General features: G+C 41.0%; 1 long non-coding RNA gene across 4 annotated transcripts; it reads right to left on the bottom strand.

Annotated features, from left to right (window-relative positions):
- Positions 1-1369: 1369 nt before the first annotated feature.
- On the bottom strand, positions 1370-19073 carry LOC142923978 (uncharacterized). Of its 4 annotated transcripts, none has more exons than XR_012941096.1 (3): positions 18676-19073; positions 7260-16703; positions 1370-5742 (listed from the first exon to the last, which is right to left on the bottom strand). It is a non-coding gene; the product is annotated as an uncharacterized LOC142923978 (long non-coding RNA). The 4 variants fall into 4 exon arrangements; XR_012941097.1 differs by having other exon boundaries at positions 1370-14905; positions 16153-16703; XR_012941099.1 differs by having other exon boundaries at positions 1370-7371; positions 16153-16703.
- Between the last annotated feature and the right edge of the window lie 512 nt (positions 19074-19585).

Genomic DNA, 19585 nt, shown 5'->3' with positions numbered 1-19585 from the left:
ATGTCGACTAACACAAACATGTCTACTAACACAAACGTGTTGACTAACACAAACATGTCGACTAACACAAACGTGTCGACCAACGCTAGCATGTCGACTAACACAAACATGTCTACTAACACAAACATGTCGACTAACACAAACATGTCGACTAACACAAACATGTCTACTAACACAAACATGTCGACTAACAACATGTCGACTAACACAAACGTGTCGACCAACGCTAGCATGTCGACTAACAACATGTCTACTAACACAAACATGTCGACTAACAACATGTCTACTAACACAAACATGTCGACTAACACAAACATGTCGACTAACTCAAACATGTCGACTAACACAAACATGTCGACTAACACAAACGTGTCTACTAACACAAACATGTTGACTAACAACATGTCTACTAACACAAACATGTCGACTAACACAAACATGTCGACTAACACAAACATGTCTACTAACACAAACGTGTCTACTAACACAAACATGTCGACTAACACAAACATTTCGACTAACGCTAGCATGTCGACTAACACAAACATGTCGACTAACAACATGTCGACTAACACAAACATGTCTACTAACACAAACATGTCAACTAACAACATGTCGACTAACACAAACATGTCGACTAACACAAACATGTCGACTAACACAAACATGTCGACTAACAACATGTCGACTAACACAAACATGTCGACTAACACAAACGTGTTGACTAACACAAACATGTCTACTAACACAAACATGTCGACTAACAACATGTCGACTAACACAAACATGTCGACTAACACAAACATGTCTACTAACACAAACGTGTTGACTAACACAAACATGTCGACTAACACAAACGTGTCGACCAACGCTAGCATGTCGACTAACACAAACATGTCTACTAACACAAACATGTCGACTAACACAAACATGTCGACTAACACAAACATGTCTACTAACACAAACATGTCGACTAACAACATGTCGACTAACACAAACGTGTCGACCAACGCTAGCATGTCGACTAACAACATGTCTACTAACACAAACATGTCGACTAACAACATGTCTACTAACACAAACATGTCGACTAACACAAACATGTCGACTAACACAAACATGTCGACTAACACAAACATGTCGACTCACACAAACATGTCGACTAACAACATGTCTACTAACGCTAACGTGTCGACTAACACAAACATGTCGACTAACAACATGTCGACTAACACAAACATGTCGACTAACACAAACGTGTCTACTAACAACATGTCGACTAACAACATGTCGACTAACACAAACATGTCGACTAACAACATGTCGACAAACGCTAAGTGTCGACTAACAACATGTCGACTAACACAAACATGTCGATCAACGCTAACGTGTCGACTAACACAAACATGTCGACTAACACAAACATGTCGACTAACAACATGTCTACTAACAACATGTCTACTAACACAAACGTGTCGACTAACGCGAACGTGTCGACTAACGCTAAGTGTCGACTAACGCTAACGTGTTGACTAACGGCACGTTTACGAGCATGCCCTCAGCCAATCAGCGACGCCCATTCATGAGCGTTTAGACCTCGCCGGTCTTTTGTTTACGTTGTACTTTTTTTTTGGGCAGTGGGAAACGGCTCTCTTGCAGACTCGTCACTTTTTCTTTATTTTTCAACTTGTAAGTGAATTCGATTAACAGTTATTTCAGGTTAATAGTATATTTCGTGGAACGGATTAAAAGCGTTAACCAAGGGGCAACTGTACACGATACAATGAGATGCTGTCACAGTGTTAATGGGGGGGGCGGGGGGGGGATCGTACCACGGTCCCTGGTACGACCTCCCGTTTAATAAGTTTATTAAATCTCCCCCCGCTCCAACGTGTTTGTCCAGCCAGCAGTATAAATGGGTGACGACAGTTGTTGCACGTGGTGGGGTGAAGTGTGGGTACTCTCGCCTCTTCCCAAGACTTATGGCCAGTGTGGAGAGGAAGGCAATAAATTATCGTGAGTGGGCTCTCCCTGGCTCTCTTTCTCTCCATTGGAGACCCTTCCACCAGCAGTGGCGTGAGCGAACATTGCAGGGCTGCCCCTTTACCTGTTACCTACGTCATACATGATAACGGTTCGTTTTTTTCCAAATCCAACGTTTGGGCGAATTAATGTACAATTTCAGTACAGTATTTACTCCAAATGCCTGTGTACTCATGATTATGCTTTCACAGCATTAGGGCAAATAATTTGCAGTGTACATTACTGTATTGATCCTAATTATCACGTGTAACATTATAAGCTGTCAAATGTCTGTTTAAATTATATGTTGTATGTCACTGCAGAATAATGTGGCGAAAGCACACAGCGCGAAAACATTAGGAACGTTTTCGTGTTCCTAATTGTCACAACAATGAACTCAAAACGCGAGCTTATTTTCCATAACAATTAGTTACACCTGTGCTTGGCCCTTGCTCAATGTAGCATTTTGCACGCACAAGATAAGAATAAGGGGACCGAGAGAGCTCAAGGCCGGCCAAGCCAAACAAGGGGCATGTGTGTGGAGGAGGGTTTTGGGGGATGGGGGGGGGGCCCTCTGACACGGCTATAAACGTCTCAAATTACCAGTCACCTCCCCTCCCTTTTTGCTTTCAGCTTTCATGGTCAGCACAAAAAAAACCCCGTTTTCAATAAGAACACGTCTCTCTTTGTTTAGTTATCCGCGGCATGAGTCTCGGCTCGCAGCACATTCGTGCGTGAATAAAACGGCCTGTCAGTGGTGTGTTTTTTTTCTCACCCTCTCTCTCTCTCCAGATGCCACCGAAGGCACCGAATGTTTAAAGCAGACCACTATTTTGGAACGATTTGGAAACGACCTCAATCCTGCTCACGCGCAAAAAAACGGCGTCTCTCTTATCAGTGTTGATGTCACGTGGGTAATAAACCGGTGCAGAAACAGAGCAGAGACTCTGTTTAAAGTCTTGAGACGCAGTTGCATTTAAATGCGGACTGCTGAATGAAGGGGCCTCTTCCACAAGGTACAAGCCGTGGGGTGGGGGGGTCATTTGACCACACCTCAACATGCTGGCTCAGTGTGGGTTGGTGAAGGCAGGGAGCATAGAAGTGAAGTACAACAAATTGATTTCTCTTTTGCTGCCTTCCACATGCAGCGCAGCTCCGCAATCCAAGCGCTGTCTAGGCTCAACCCTGCCTTAGCTTCCGACATCTGATGACATTGGGTGCATTCTGCAGGATATGGTTGTAAGCTAGATACATTGTACGTGCCCTATTAGAATATACAACCAAACTGTATTATACTGAAGCATATCACATTGTAAATACACTATTGTATTGTCATTTACTAATTTAATACGTTAAAATCTGTCCATAAAATTAGACACATTTCAATATATTGCAGTTACAAAGTGCTCGTTCGGAACATGATACATTAGCACCATTCCATCCACAACCTTTGCTATGGTTGCAGCAGAGATAACAGATAACAGAGGCTCTACAAAGAATAACTGATAAAGTAGATCAAGAAATTGAAATATATGGATTGTGCATGAACACGGAAAATATGAAAGTCAATATTATTGCAAGACAAGAGGACAAATAGCAAGTAAATATGGAAGACGATGGGTGAGAACAAGTTGGCAAATGTGTACAACTCGGAGGCTTGGTGACACAACAATGAAGCTGCAAGTGTTTGGAAAGCTCAGTGTGGGCATCTGGAGATATTTACAAAAAATGAAAATCAAGATGTACGATACAATGGTTGTGCCAACACTGATATTTGGCTACTCCAGCCAGGATTTGCACTTGCAACCTTCTGATTGCGAGCTGCTTGTCCTATCGCTCACCCACCTGGCCAGTTCAAAATTGGAATACTTTATGTAAAAAATACCATACATTGCTGAACATCCTGGGTTTTGGACACAATGATTGATGATTTGTGAATAAACTAAACCCAAAATAATGCTTGTGACAACCATGAACATAGCAAACATCCTGTACAGTAATAGGTAATACTATGTTCATTCACTGAATAAAAATAATGTTATGTGTGCGCAGATGCCATACACCAAACACCTGCACAGAGGCAGCTTTAAGTGAATACTTTCTCACTATTTTGCTTGAGTAAGCGCCAACAAGTACTTCAACTTGAAAAGCTAAGAATGTGCGTGTAGGAGTATAAATAACAAGTCGTATAAATGCCGAGTGTTGTCGGGTTGCACAAAATTGTGTTGTTATCAAATACGGGTAGAGAATCCCTTGCTATGCAACGGAAAATAAGAGACACGTGTCAAGTTAACTCTCCTTACAATTCTGTACTCGGAGCAATGCAAGTAATAAACCTTTTAACGTCATAAAATGTCAAAATAATATGAATTGTATGTTATTTTTTGTTAATATTATCTAGAATCTAAATACTATTTTGCTGAAAGAATTACATGAATGAGAAGCACAAATAGAACAGTTAGAGAAATTTTAAATGAAGCATGCGTGTCAGTCTTCTGAATTTGTTACTCCCACCTCTTTGGTGTCGCTATCTATTGTACTATTTTCCGTCTTCCGAACTTCTTCCGCCGTTTCAATTACAATTTTGTTACATGAAAAATCCCGTTCTAGCCTTTTATCCAGCTAGTTTCGTTGGCAATGGCCCACAGCAACTAACAACAGCAGAGTTATTGTTGAGGTGGGGGAGGATCCCAGCCAGTAGCCAGCCAGGAAACTGATAAATACTTTTTTAATAGTAATATGATTAACTATTGATTTAAAGCTTTCGTGACTGCAGGGATTATATTCTTGGTTCTTTATTATTTTATTGTTTCCCTTCTACGTGACTTTACCGAAAGAACCAAGAATATGATTAACTATATTAATATTATTTTATATATGTGTAAAAAAACCTGGACAATGAAACAATTATACGGCCATGCCAAATGTATTGGACATTGTGAAAAAGAGCTTTATAGCTAATCGTATTATTGAATACAGTACTGCGATTTAAATGTTATAGTCATTATTTTATGCTATCATTGATATTTTTCACAATGGAACACCACAAAGCATGCGATAACTTTCAAATGATATAAAAGAAAATTACAAAATAATATTAAAAACTTTTTATTCAAGTATATATTTTAAAAAGTTAATCAAACAACAATGTAGAGCATACTTTGTTTTCTGGCAGACTTTTTTGTTTACAACTTTTCCTAATTATAGTTTGTGTCAAACACTTCACACTAATTTTTGCTTCATCATCAGCCGTGATCAATTTACTGCTGGATAAAGACATCCTGCAATGTCACAATCTACCTAGCACTTGCACAAAAGCTGATTCATCGTTTCATTTCTTCGGTGGATATTCTGCTGCTGGACTTCCTTTTTCTATTGTCATTTTTATTTAGCATTTTCCCCAAGTGTGCCAATCACAAAACCCTCCTAACATCTCTCGGCTTTGTGCTTGAAATAAAACGCAAGGGTTTTATTCACCAGTCGTACACATTCCTTTTCTTGCTGTTATTACATTGTTCAAAGGAAGGCGGACATCAGATTGACGCTGATGCAGTGGCCGCAAAGGACACCTGTGTAAAGAAGTACATTAGAGGCAAAGACTCTTGAATGCAGTGCAGATGCAGACTTGGCAGGTGCATGAAAGGGCCCTCTTTTTCCATCGGCATGACGCTGCCACCACCACTTCCTGGCAGGAAGTGGCCACGACCATTAGGCCGTGTCCTGTTATTAAAAAAAACTGTTCAAGGTTGTGCTGGCCTATGTGGACACAACCGTAAAGTTCTTTGGTAAAGAAATTTTCATGCTTACTTCATAAATCACATCTTTTTTTTGTTTTTTAGCACACTTGCGTTTGAGAAACAAGGATTAGAGAAATAATGGACTTACTTTTTTATGCATATTATAATACACGTGTTTTTTTCCGCTCTATCTCAATGCAAAAGTTCGGGGATACGTGTTATAATGTAGAGTATACTTTGTTTTCTGGCAGACGTTTTTTAATTAAGTTGTTCTAACTTATCCTTTGAAAGATTGTTCTCCATAGCAATACATTACCACTCAGGGAATAGGAGATCCATCTCCTGTCATTTCAGAAGACATCTCTCCCCATTTTAAAGCAGTGCATTCCAAATCATCTTCCGGAAGACAGCTCTCCATAGTACCATATTCTCCCAATTATAATATACTTTAAAAAAACAAGCGACCTCAAATTTGGTCTTAATTTCCAGTCTCTAACATAATTCGGAGAATGTGTAGCTCTTTTATTTGTAATGAACCGGCATATGTAGGGTGTTCATGAACTGCAATAGACAGCCCTTTGCCAGTCTTGTACGGTGTGTCGCTACGACTACCACGATAATAGGAAGCAAAGCCACATGCATCTGATGCTCTGGCTTCTGACAGAGGTGGCAGGTATCAAAGACAAAGAGCTGTTTAATAACCATTCGTGAAGATTAAGCACTTTGTTTACTATTAATGTTGATAATTTACTTTGCAATTCAATTATAGGACACCTAGCACAGATATTTTGCTTTGATCATACAGACTTAAAAAATGTTACAATTCTATGCATGCCATTGAAAGCACATCATGTAACCTCCAGAAACGTATGTGGGGGCACAGGACGGATTGTATCATTTCACGCTAAATGTACACGGTACCTTTAGACATGTACACAAATGCCATTATGTGTGTAATTACGATTAGAAATACCGTAACTGGAAATGAATGTGGTTTTGTACAGAATCAGAATATGTATTTATACTGGAGGAATTCGATGAGCTATAAAGATATTTTTCACAGATGTCCAGTACATTTATCATGGCGGGATAATTAGTTGTATTGTCTCGGGTTATTTTATTTATTTATAAATGACTGTTAATATAGTTAATCATATTACTATTTAAAAAGTATTTATCAGTTTCCTGGCTGGCTACTGAATGGGCTCCGAAATGAAGTTTGAAAATTAAATGTGCTGATATAATTTGCTACGATTTACAACTGTGGTTGATCACGTTAGCGTTCTCATTTACTCACGTTTAAGAACTATGCAAATTACTGGGGTTAAAAGGTGGAAAATAATAGTTTTATTGGACTCAATAAAGTGGTAATCAAGATAATAAAGTATTAAAGCTTTCGTGACTGCATAAAATTACTCATTGTTTTTTTCGGTAAAGTCACGTATGTAGAGTGAGTGGTAATCAAGAGTTATTTTGATATCGACGTGCTAGGAGATTTACCCAGAAAAGCCTCAAGGAGTCTCATGTCGTTTTGTAAATGAGGGATCCTGTGTTAGCATATTTGACCAACGCCATTCACGAGCGTGTGCCATGTGGAAGGAAATCAGAGTACCTGCAGGAAAAAAAAACAGCATACAACGCTCACATTGCCACACAGATAAAATTCAACCAAGACCGAGCCAATGCATTCAATCTGTGTGTGTACTGAGCCCATTACAATATAGTAACTACCATCTCCTGGCTAAGTTGCAGCCTCATGCCTACAACACCTGCCATACTCTGGCGATCACCTCTATAAGTATTATCCAGGCTCAATTCCGCTGAGCTTCTGGGATCTGAAGAGATTGCTTGCATTCAGGGCGACTGAGTAATTTGTTGTGTGTGGGAATTCACACGCTACTACTACACAACATTCCAGTCTAGTTTTCAGAATGACGAATCAGTGGTGCTGCAGATACCAATGCACCCACCAACACGTATGAGTTTATCTTCATAAACCCCCCCAAAACGGTGTGCTTTACCATAGGATAGATTCACCATCTAAATCTACAACAACACACGCTCGTAATGCAGTCACGCACATTTACATTGCATCTGTGTACGTTATGTTTTAAATGCACTGCACATTCTATTAAAATGTCTGGAGAGTGGAGACCCTCCAGAGCCATGCAACTCAAATGCTAGAAGGGGCACGAGCGATAATTTTTGGATACAATTACAGAGCCATCCAGAACGGACCCCAACAAAAGCCGTGTTATCTTGCGGTATGAACATCGCGTCTATGAGCAAAGTAAAAAAAACGACCACAAAGCAATAATGCGAGAACGTGTGAGCGTGTTAGAAAGACCTGCTGACACGTGAAGCGAGTGACTTTTCACGACCTCAAGACGTGTCATGTATCTGACACAGTGCTCTGAAGCATGAGTGAATTATGTGTTTTGTTTTTCCGGAAGAAAACGCCCCCGGCTTCATCGGTGTGCAGTGATCCGTGAAATTTGATCTTTGTGTACGTGCTTTTCACACTTAGTTCATGATATGATACACATACAGTGCTCCATTTCCTCCGCCAGTCACGTTATCATGTTGTTGCAACCGAAGAGCAAAATGAGCAGGCCGTATAGTTCCCTTCCTTCTTACGGAAGATTGTGCAATCTCACAGGGCCGAACTGTGACTTTGTGATCACCTGCGAGTAGGGGAATCCCAGCAAAAAAACATTCTAAAGACTGCACGCACAGTGGCCACATTTCAGTGCACAGGCGCGTAAGGCAGCCGCGTCAATTTGTTTGTAATTCGTCTGCAATTGACCTTACGATCATAATTGCATCTCAAATGAACAAATCCAGTATTGCGAATCGTGTCACTTTGACAACTCTGACTCTTGCCGCCCCGTTAATCCCCTTAATAGCAGTTACCGTTAATAATTATAGTTGTAAGCTGCCCGAGTTTACCACGCAGCGTTTTGCCTGCGCGCCCCTAAAAGTTAGTCAAAACATTGGCTGGCAGCGGCAGCTTCATGTTGTGGAGGGGGGGGGGGGCTCTTGTCTGGGAGAGAGGCTGCTGCTGCTGCTGATGTACTCAAAGTGCCAGACGGGGCTCTCAGGCCTTCTCCCAGTTTGCCAGACTCGGCGGCACACACAACGCTCGCCTAAGCTCTCTCCGTGTCCCCATCCGTGGATTTTGGGAGCTTGCTGACTGGCCGCTTGCAAACCCTCAAACCCGCATCTCACACGCACCACACACAAAACACACAGACTCTACAGTGCCTTATTGCAGACATCTTCCGTTCGTTAAAAAAAAAGTTTACCACGACTCTGCCTATTAGATTTTTCATTAATTACTCTGTGAAATATGGGCACTGTATTTTGGCATGTGCTAAAAAACTTTTTTTTTAAACTCCCAATCCCAGCCCAACCCTGTTCTCTCATGTTTTCTCTCTCTTTGAATTAATCGGAAAACCAAGGGGGGGGGAGGGGGGAGTGAAAAAAGTGCACTTATTTTAAATCAAAATACAGTAAGTTATATGATATGGAATGCTGTTCTGCACCTGCCACAGGTGGCAAAATATTAGCTTTCAAATAATACAAAACACCTGCAACAGAAAAGTATTATAAATACCAAAAGCTGGTATGTAAAAGCTGTCTAATTATTGTAGTATAATTGCTGTAATGACTGATGAATAACATTGTGTAACACATTTTTCTCGTTCCTGGGTAGTAAGTGTTATTTTCTAATTGCTTATGCCTCAAAAGTACAGAAAATGGCTATTATTCCCCACAAACTTCGCTTTTGTGACCAGGAAAGTGATATTTAAAAATGTACCTATTTTCAATGAGAAAACAGGCGAATTTGTCTTTTCGTTCACGTAAAGTCAGAAAAACAACACCATATGAATCAAAATTAACATGTATTTATATTAAAGTAATAAAAAAGATGATTACAACAGATTTAGAAGTGAGTAGATGGAAACATCACAGCCAGTTATGGCTTAAACTGGTTTAAATCTTGACTTAAAGCTTTCCTAACTGCAGGAATTCATATTCTTTGGGTTTTTAGGTAAAGTCACGTAGTTATGTTAAAAGAAAATAACAAAAATCTTCGACGTTTCGATCACATAACACAGGCGATCGTCATCAGGAGGAGAAAAAAAACGTTGTAGTTTTTTGTTATTTTCTTTCAGCCTACCTACGTGACTTTACCGAAACACCCAAAGAATATTTAAACTGGTTGCCGACGTCCTTCCAATGATTACTGTGTTTGTGAGCATAAGGCAGATTTGAAACACGGGAGGACCAACACTTCAGCCGTGGCTAATCATGGTTTTAATGCGGTTGGCTCACATGAAATGTATTTCTCTGAGATGAAGGTACTTTGCAAGCCCACTGGCTATCAACAAGGATTCGTTCAAGAAGCCATCCATATATACAGACACAATTTCAACCGAGAGGATGGGTACAAACTCAGCAATCATTGGAAGGACGTCATCAACCAGTTTAAGTCATAACTGGCTGTGATGTTTCCATCTTGTCACCTTCTGATGTTAGTTTTATTTTACCAAAGATGGAACAAGCAATTCCAGTCCCTGCGGTGTCGCCCCTGCATTGGGCATACCACAAGTTGTTAATTTCTCCACGGCTCATGCGTTTACCCTTTTCTTGCTCTCCGATCTCACATTTACATAACCATCACTGCTTGTGCTGGCCCCAGGGCACTTGTGCCCCGCCCACTTCGTTCTGATACCAGGAGGCCTGGGCTATGTCCATTTTAAACCTTTAAAACAGCTTGCCTTTAGTGGCGTTCCCCCCCTTTTTCCACCTGATTACGATCACTTGTATTGCGATCGAAACGTCGTGGTTTTTTGTTTATTTTTTATTATTTTTTTAACCTATCTACGTGACTTTACCGAAAGACCCAAATAATATGAATTCCTGCAGTCACGAAAGCTTCAAGTCAAGATTTCATCTCTTACACATTAGTCATGGGTGAAATAAATGTATATTTGTAGGATGGTACAGAGGGTAAAAGAGAACCATGAAGTTTGCTATCCCAAGAATTTGGCGGGAACCCACTGACCACTCAAGCAACTGCTACTTCTGCATGGTGGACCCTTCCAAACATCGGACTGGCAAGAATGCACCTGCTATCACGTATCTGGACCTTCCTTCATCCATCGCCGCGGTGCCACACTGACATGAGCTCCCCGTACCCATTCCTCCGGAAAGAGTGCAGCCGTCTTTAGAAGAGAGCAGCAAGTCAGAGAGCGAGGAAGACGTAAATCCAGATGACAATTTCAGAGGTGGAGCTGAGGAGAGAAACCAATACGACCCTAACCAAAAATACCTCAACGACTTGATCAGAGATCTTGGTCTCACCAAGTTCAATGCCGAGCTTTTGACATCTAGGCTCAAGCAGTGGAACTTGTTGGATGAAAGTGTGCAAGTCGCAGATCATAGGAAGCGTCACCAACCTTTTTGCAGCTTCTTCACCCATCAAGATGGGCTCTGTTTCTGCCACAATGTGACCAGTCTGTTCGAGGCAATCGTAATCGCTTGTAACCAAAATGAGTGGCGCCTCTTGACAGCTCATCCAGGAGCCTCAAAGCCGTGCTGCTCCATAATGGTAACAAGTACCCGTCTCTTCCCCGGCTCACTCGGTGCACCTCAAAGAGGATTACAACAGCATCAAGACCTTGCTGGACGCCTTGAAGTATGATGAGTATGACTGGGAGGTCATCGGAGACTTCAAAATGGTGGCATTCCTGATGGGTCTCCAAGGCGGATTTACCAAGTTTCCCTGCTGTCTTTGCCTTTGGGACAGCAGGGACAACAAGGCACACTACGACAGGCGGGACTGACAACAGTGGACCAAGTTCTCTCTGGGGAGGAACAACGTCAAGTGGGAGCCACTGGTGGATCCCTGGAAGGTGCTGATGTCACCACTGCACATCAAATTGGGCCTTATGAAACAATTTGTCAGAGCTGAAGATAAGCAGTCGGCAGCCTTCAAGTACCTTCAAGAATTCTTCCTTAAGCTATCTGAGGCAAAGGTCAAAGCCAGTGTCTTTGTCGGACCTCAGATAAACAAGATCCTGGAGTCCAATGAATTCCCCAAGAAGCTCACAAGTAAGGAGAAAGTGGCTTAGAACAGCTTGGTCGCAGTGATTCGTGGCTTCCTGTGCAATCACAAGGTCGAAAACTATGTGGAGCTGGTTGAGACTCTGGTGAAGAACTACGGCACAATGGGCTGTAGGATGTCCCTAAAAAGCCCATATCCTTGATGCTCATCTTGATAAATTCAAGGAGAACATGGGAGCATACTCGGAGGAGCAAGGCGAGCGCTTCCACCAGGATATACTGGACTTTGAATGCCGAGAACATGATGGGAGACTACATTTGGGGGCTGATTCGTGAAAGTGATTTACAGTATAATCGTAAATTTTGAAAAACTACTCACTTATAAATCTTTTGTAGTAATTTTTGTATTACTTTAGTATAAATACATGTTAATTTTGATTAATATGTTGTTGTTTTTTACTTTACGTGAACGAAAAGACACAAATTCGCCCGTTTTCTAATTGAAAATAGGTAAATTTCTAAATATCACTGTCCTGGTCACAAAAGCAAAGTTTGTGGGGAATAATAACCATTTTCTATACTTTTTAGGCAAAATCAATTAGGAAATAACACTTACTACCCATGAACAAAAATTGTCTTACATAGTGTAATGAACGATTTTGAAAAGTAGGAATTAAAGGTTTTAGCCATAACTATGTTGCGCGTACCCATAGCCTCCACAGTTAACACCGCATTCCACACAGTCATGTGCAGTTTTGCATTTGACTGTTTTTATACTCTTAAAGCATGCATTTCTTTTAGGTGATTTACGGGCGTTATTGTCTCAAAATGTGGCATGTATAGGTGTCTAGTATTATGTTCAAATTCTTAAACTGCAATACCACAGTTGTAAAAATAAAATGTGTGGCCATTTGAGTTGTTTTCTATTCAATTCGTAATTTACAGACCTTTTATCAATCCACTGCTGGATGAAGGCCTCCCTATGTTATGTAGTAGACCTTTGGGAATGTATTATGGTTGAATGATATTACATTATTGTAAAAATATGGGAGAAAAAACCCAGTAAATACTTATAGTCTAAACAGAAAATGTAGCTATCAAAATAGATATTGAATACAATAGTGGACATATAAATACATCACTTGGCTTTGACGCATGGCACACAAAAAAAGAGATAGAAAACAGAGCATTCCATACACGAGTGCCCTATGGTTGTGCTTATAACAGCTCGTCCAATATTATCTTTCTGCTGACAGTATCCCAGCTGTAGCACCACAGAAGATAGGCAGGATTTGTGTGGGTGAAAGTTTCCAGAAACCATTTGCACCAAGTAATTGCAACTTCGAGCCAATGCCTTATCATTGTCATGTGTATCGTCGCTTTGCTGGGGATTATCTGGAATTGTTTTTAAAATACAAGAACATGTATCGTATAATTTAAACATCTTAAGGAGTTTGTTGTTGTTAGTGTACTGCATACAAACAATACATTTATACTTATGCGATCTAACCCAAAAAAACTTTCATTATTGACAAAAATATATATTTGAATTATTACTTCTCTGCACTTATTTCTTTTTCAAAGATGTTCTTCAAGTGTATCGATATCACTGTGCCATGTTCCTCCTCAACTTATTTCGGCTGCTTGATGGTAATAGGCATACATCAATGTGCACCGTTAGTAACTCTCATTAATAACCGAGCCCCCATAAATTTAGTCACTGCGGTCTCCCTCAATGCAAGCGATAACGAGCCACACAATCGGCTCTCACTTGCTTTAACAAAGGACACGTCATTGAACGTGATTAGGAATCTCTTTCGCCCACGAGTTCAATAACCTTATAGGTCTCAGTACAGCCGCTGACACACACATACACACACGTGAGTGTATTAAAAAGTACCAGTAGAATGTACTTCTAAGTTGATGCTGAGGATGGTTAATTTGGCTGCAAGTCTCAAGGTCATGTAAAAAATAAAACTGCACAATATTCACGTAGGTTTAGGCCCAATTGCCCACTGGCTGCGAACGGGACTCATTACGGATGCTGGGATTACATTTAGAATTAAGCGGTTTCAACTTTCAGCCACTTTTCCACCTGGCAATGATGGTGACAAAAATAAGCAAATAAACGGGCATGCAAATATGCGCCGTGTATTTAACAACTTTTTTTAAATGTAACTTAATAAAAGTAGTGCATATTGCTGAAAGTATCGCACAACATTATTGGTGTGCCCGAGGGCATCTGTTTTTAACAGCTGTTACACGCACAGCTAAATATATATTGTTACACGTCTAAAAAGACATCTGATTTATTTAGCCTTTGTTGTTGCAGGTTTAAAAATAAAAATAGTACGCTACAATTATTTTGGGTCTCCAAAACTTAATTCTAATGAATCACACTCACAATAAAAGTAATGCCCTGGAACCCTTTCCACTATGATCAAAAGGGATTACAGCAATTTCAACAGTTGCACATGCCTCTGATGTGTTTTCTGGTTGTTACCCCATGTCGTTTCATTTCAGACGTTTCATTCCATATGCTGGGAGCTTCTTCAGTTTCTTTCAGGAAGCTCCCAGCAAAAGTTGTGACATTACAGGGAGCTTCCGGCAAGTGAAGTGAAACGTTGGACATCGTGCCGAGGCAACACGGGGTATAACCCAAAAACCAATGGGTGAGACAACACAGCACAACCGCGAAAACCTAACAAGTTAGGTTATACATGTCCTTTTTATGGGTTAAAAAAATATTGTTGCAAGACACCTGCTTTTTATAATGAGTCGTCTAAAGCAGCAGCATCAGCTACCCCATTCACCTTGCGTGCATTGTGTTTTCATGAGCACTCTCAGTTAATCTATAATACATTACACATCAGCACTTGGCGTATGCTTTTACATGAATAAAATATGTTGACCAACATGTCCACATGTTAAATTGCTTATTCCACTATTAATACACTACACAGGATTTGCTCCCATGTGATCTTACCACGGGCTTTTTCTTTCCATTACACAGCCGTCCAGTGGAAAGTGAACGCGAAAAACAAACCATTCTTCGAAAATTAAAAGCAATCCGTCTGAATAGGCAAAACAAAAATCCGGTTAATTAATATACTGCACTTATATAAGAAACCTGTGTGAAATGTGTAAAGACGTAATTTCACGAGAGTACACTAAATATTCTCGCAACTGTGACCGGGAACCAATGCTAATGTGCTCAACCTCAAACTAATTAACGGTGTTTCATCAATCCTCTGTTGGACGAAGGTCTCCCTGCAGGGCTGTTTAACCATATACCTCACTATGCTAGGATTGCTCGCCAAAGTTGGGGGAGGTGGGAGGAGGGTTGGGGGTGACCAGGACTCGTCCAGATATCAGTGGGCTTCTTGCCTATATAAAATTAAACAATATATTAGTAGTATTATGTACTTGCACTGATGTTGACCGTTGCAGGGGAATTTAACTCCGGTAATCGGATAATTCACAGCGCAGTAGCCTCAACGCTTGTGGCACCACTCCACGCCGAAGCTCAAAATACTCCACCAACAATATTTACCATCGAGGCTAAAGAGTGTCTATACTGCAATGCACCTGATCCCGGAAGCAAAGCAGGTTTGAGCCTGGATAGTGCTTCGATGGGTGACCGACATGCACAACATCGGCATTGTATGCTGTAGAAGACAGTGCAGCAAGATCCACTATTGTTCTTAAACTCTTCCCACCTTCACCAAACCCACGGCGGCCAACGTGGTGGAGGCGTCATCAAATCACCCTCGTGGGCAAAGCCCTCATCCAGCGGTGGATTAACACATGCGCTGTTCATGTACACTACAATGTACTGTAGCCATATTGCCCAACTGCTTCTTCCCTTCGCTGATACGAGCATTCTCACAAGGTACGACTCCCTAGGTCAATGTTCTTTGCTAATTTTTTGCAGAGGGGGGCTCACTTTTGCCGATAAGACATTGATTGGTGCGAGGGCCGCCACGCGTTTGAAGCCATTGGGTTCGACAGCATGACGCCTGGTGTCTTCACATTTTTGTTATATTGTCAGGGGCCGCACTCAAGGCCATCAGAAGCCGTCAGTGGCCCGCGGGCCTTGCAATGAACTAACACTGCCCACGGTTGTGACCATTCCACACGCGGTGTTCCATATAAGGCAGTAATCATTGGCAGTGTCACGGTGTGTGCGAGTTCACTGCAGCTGAGATGCAGCTGCGTGCCGCTGCCGTGTCTGAGAGAGGCAAAACACATGTGTCTGCGGTTGCTGACTCAGACACTCCAGCATTTCTCAGTACAGTATCAATACCCTGTTGTTCCTTACCACGGCATGAAACCATTGCTCAAGGTTGCATAGAGCCTCAACACCCAGGATGCTGGGATTTTATTTGGTCTGCAAAGAAAACATTCAACGTGCCAATTTGTTAAGATGCATTTTTCTGTTAACAGCAATGACTGCTTTGAGTATATTTCTTGGGAAGATGGAAATTATAATTTTGAACCTGCCTGGCGTTTTGAGCTTGCAAAACTTTCAGTTGTGGGCTGCGCAGTCCACCATTATGCCACCTGGCAATTTATAGCAAGTTTTTAGGCCCATAGGAAATCACCATGACATTATATTCGTGAGAGAATGCTAAATAGCCCACGATTTGACTTGTGGGATCATATATCCTTGAGCCAATTCAATTGAAGATCATGCACACACACTGACATGTATAGCATCACAATTAAATATAAACGTTTCCATCACGTAGTATTGACGTTTATTTTTCTTCAACGTGGCAATGTATTATATTTCATCAAACAAGATGGGGAATGCATTCTTACGGTCTCAAGATCACAAACATGGATTTCCAGCAGCTGAGAGGTGTGACACTGGAACAATAAGAGGGTGGTGTAGGGTGAGTGGGCAAACACGTGTTCCTTAGGCGTGTTAAGCCACGAGAAATATAGAGGGTGGTCCAGATGTATTGTGACGCTCAATTAATTGAACTCTAACATTTTTTTCCTTTGCATATTCATTTCTGTTTGAAATAAATCGTACTTTCGACAATTCCATGGGGGTCACAAGACACCTGGACCAACCCTGTAGAGTCGTGGAGTGCAGCTGGTCACACACACACAACAGGAAAACACCGTCACAGTGACCAAGCTGTTGATGTTAATGAGTCACGTATTCTGAGCATGAGCTGCTGCATTTGGAGGGCAAGCATGTAATTTCCTCCATGTGAGACCTTTCGACCACATGGTACTTCCTGTGATTCAGCAAACGGAATCCACTCATACTATTCTCAGTGCATCCCACAAGGTTACATATCACATCGTGTGCCAGAGCCTGGACCTCCAGTCCGCTGGGACCATCATCTCCAACCAAACAGCGCCGTTTATCGACAGCTACACATGCTTGTGTGCAGCATGTCAAGGCCTCTTTAAAGTACATTGTCATTTGCAGCCAAATGCCAAGTAATATATTCCCTGTTTTTTTTTCTTCGGAGATGTATTTCAATGCCGCATTCTATAGGGTGGCCTTATATGTCACATAGCAGGTAGGGTAAATTTACTGAATAACACATGGAGAATTATCATTTGAACATGGCTAATTCCAGGTAATTTGCTGGCTAAAGGGTACCCAATAATAACATACTGTATCTGCGAACATCTGATGTCAACTTAACTACTAAATATTGTTATTCATACAATAATGTCGAGCTCTTTCTCAAATCACTGCTACCTAAAGGTCTTCCCTATGCAGTATCGGTCCCGTGTCTTTTTTTTTTACCATACGTCTCCATGCTGGTCAATGTGGGTTGGTAAAGAGGGGGAGGGGGAAATACTGATGCCGATATCAAGTGCCACTGATGCCAGCCGTTGCTTGGAATCAAACTCGGTAACCGATGCATAGTACAGGATGTGAATCACTGAGCCACCACTTCCCCATTGACTCAAATATTTAAATAAATAAGTGCATCAATATAATATACATCTGCTTAGCTAACAGTAGCATTGTTAAATGGGGTTGGATGGTACAATGCTGAAATTGTATTTCTCCATATTATGCATCAGTTATATAAAAACAAAATATATATTACTATTAGCTTATTTGTCAAATATTAACTATGCTTAAATAAATCAGAGCATCCAGTGAGGATTCTATATCGGGTCAGGTGGCTCAGCGACAGAGTGAGCGGCTCATATTAAGAAGGTTATGAGCTCAAATTCTGGTTGAGGGGTTGACTCAGCACATAACCAGGGTCGATAAAATAGCTACCACTTTGTGGGGAAGTCAACAGTGGTTGTCCTATGGGTAGACTCTCTTTGTTCATATGAATTAGGAATTTCCACCACTGGCCCAGGGTTGTAAACAGGAGATGATCACTGCCTAAATGATCATTTGAGCAGGAAATCACTTTTAGTGAGGATTTTCTAAGCAATCGATTCCAAAGCAATTAAGCAATGGGCAAAGCAACTTTAGGCACCAACTCTTTTAGTAAGAGGTGCACTTTTGTGCCAAAAAACACATATCTTCCCCACATTATACAAAAATAAATTAGTGACGTCAGATCCAGGAGTGCACCAATCAAAATGTGCATAAATGACGAACTAATTATTAATTATTTTATCAATAACATAAGATTTTGACATTCATACAATGACAAATGCAAAAATCCATTCGTGGCTATTTTAATATATTTTACATCGGATGATGTTTTCACAACTAGTTTGTAAGTCAATGGAAAAGAAAGCATGACATCATCATCATAGCTACGAAGACATTAAAGTATTAGGTTACACACCATGTAAATGCAGTATAAAACCCAAGGATTGAAAAAGAAAGAAAAAAACTTACTTTAAATGGTAGACTGATTGCTTGAGATTGTGAGTTAGTTTTCTGGCTTGGTCGTTCGGTACTATGAAATAACAGTGTTTGTGAAAAAGCTAGCTTGCAGTGAGAAGAGATACCGAACGCAAGTCAGCCCACGCAGTATGCATTCATGTTAGAACAAGACATTCCATTGGCCTATTGTGTTTCCACGTAAGATTTATCCAATGGGAGTCTTACCCATGGCCCAACCAACTTGAATTCCTAGGACACCCACACAGGCTGATGAAGGCCAGCCTGGCCCGGCATACACCACGGGTTTCACACCCACCACTCGCACCCCACACTCCAGTCATGAGCTTGGATCAACAAGCATTCTATGCATTCCTGTTGCATGTAGCCACTATGAATGAGCTGCTTTAAGCTCTGACCTCCGCATGCGACATCTTCAGTTCATATTCGACAGTTCTTCCAGTGCTCTAATTTCAGAACTTAAGATGACAAGGCAGCAATTAAGTGTTTTCCTAATAAGCATCAAGCTTGAGAGCTCTCATGATTATGGGGACGTTTTCATTCTGAGAATAAACCTCCATCCTCTTTTTACAGAAAAATCAATATGGAGAAAATACATTTGCGTGAAATTTTATTATAATAACAAATCGTCCCATCACTGAATCCCAAAACACAAAATTTGCATGTCTCTAAGACAGGGAGTTTCTTTTAGACCCTCCACGGAAGGCATGTGACACTGTAAAGGCATGGGAAATTAAACACGATGTCTACCCTCTCACTCTATGAACCAGTCTGCCCTCCAATGATTTCTAGGAAATGTTTAATAAGGGTTTTTTTTTAGACATGTGTGAATGATTATGAATTCACTTCCAAAAAACATGTTTGTCCAGCCCTGATACTTCCTTTTTCTCGAGTGGATTGTATG

The sequence above is a fragment of the Petromyzon marinus genome, chromosome 6, assembly GCF_048934315.1.
Source record: "Petromyzon marinus isolate PM22_M1 ecotype Great Lakes invasive population chromosome 6, UKy_Petmar_22M1.pri1.0, whole genome shotgun sequence".
Lineage (NCBI taxonomy): Eukaryota > Metazoa > Chordata > Hyperoartia > Petromyzontiformes > Petromyzontidae > Petromyzon > Petromyzon marinus.
This window is presented reverse-complemented; position numbering and strand designations above follow the sequence as displayed.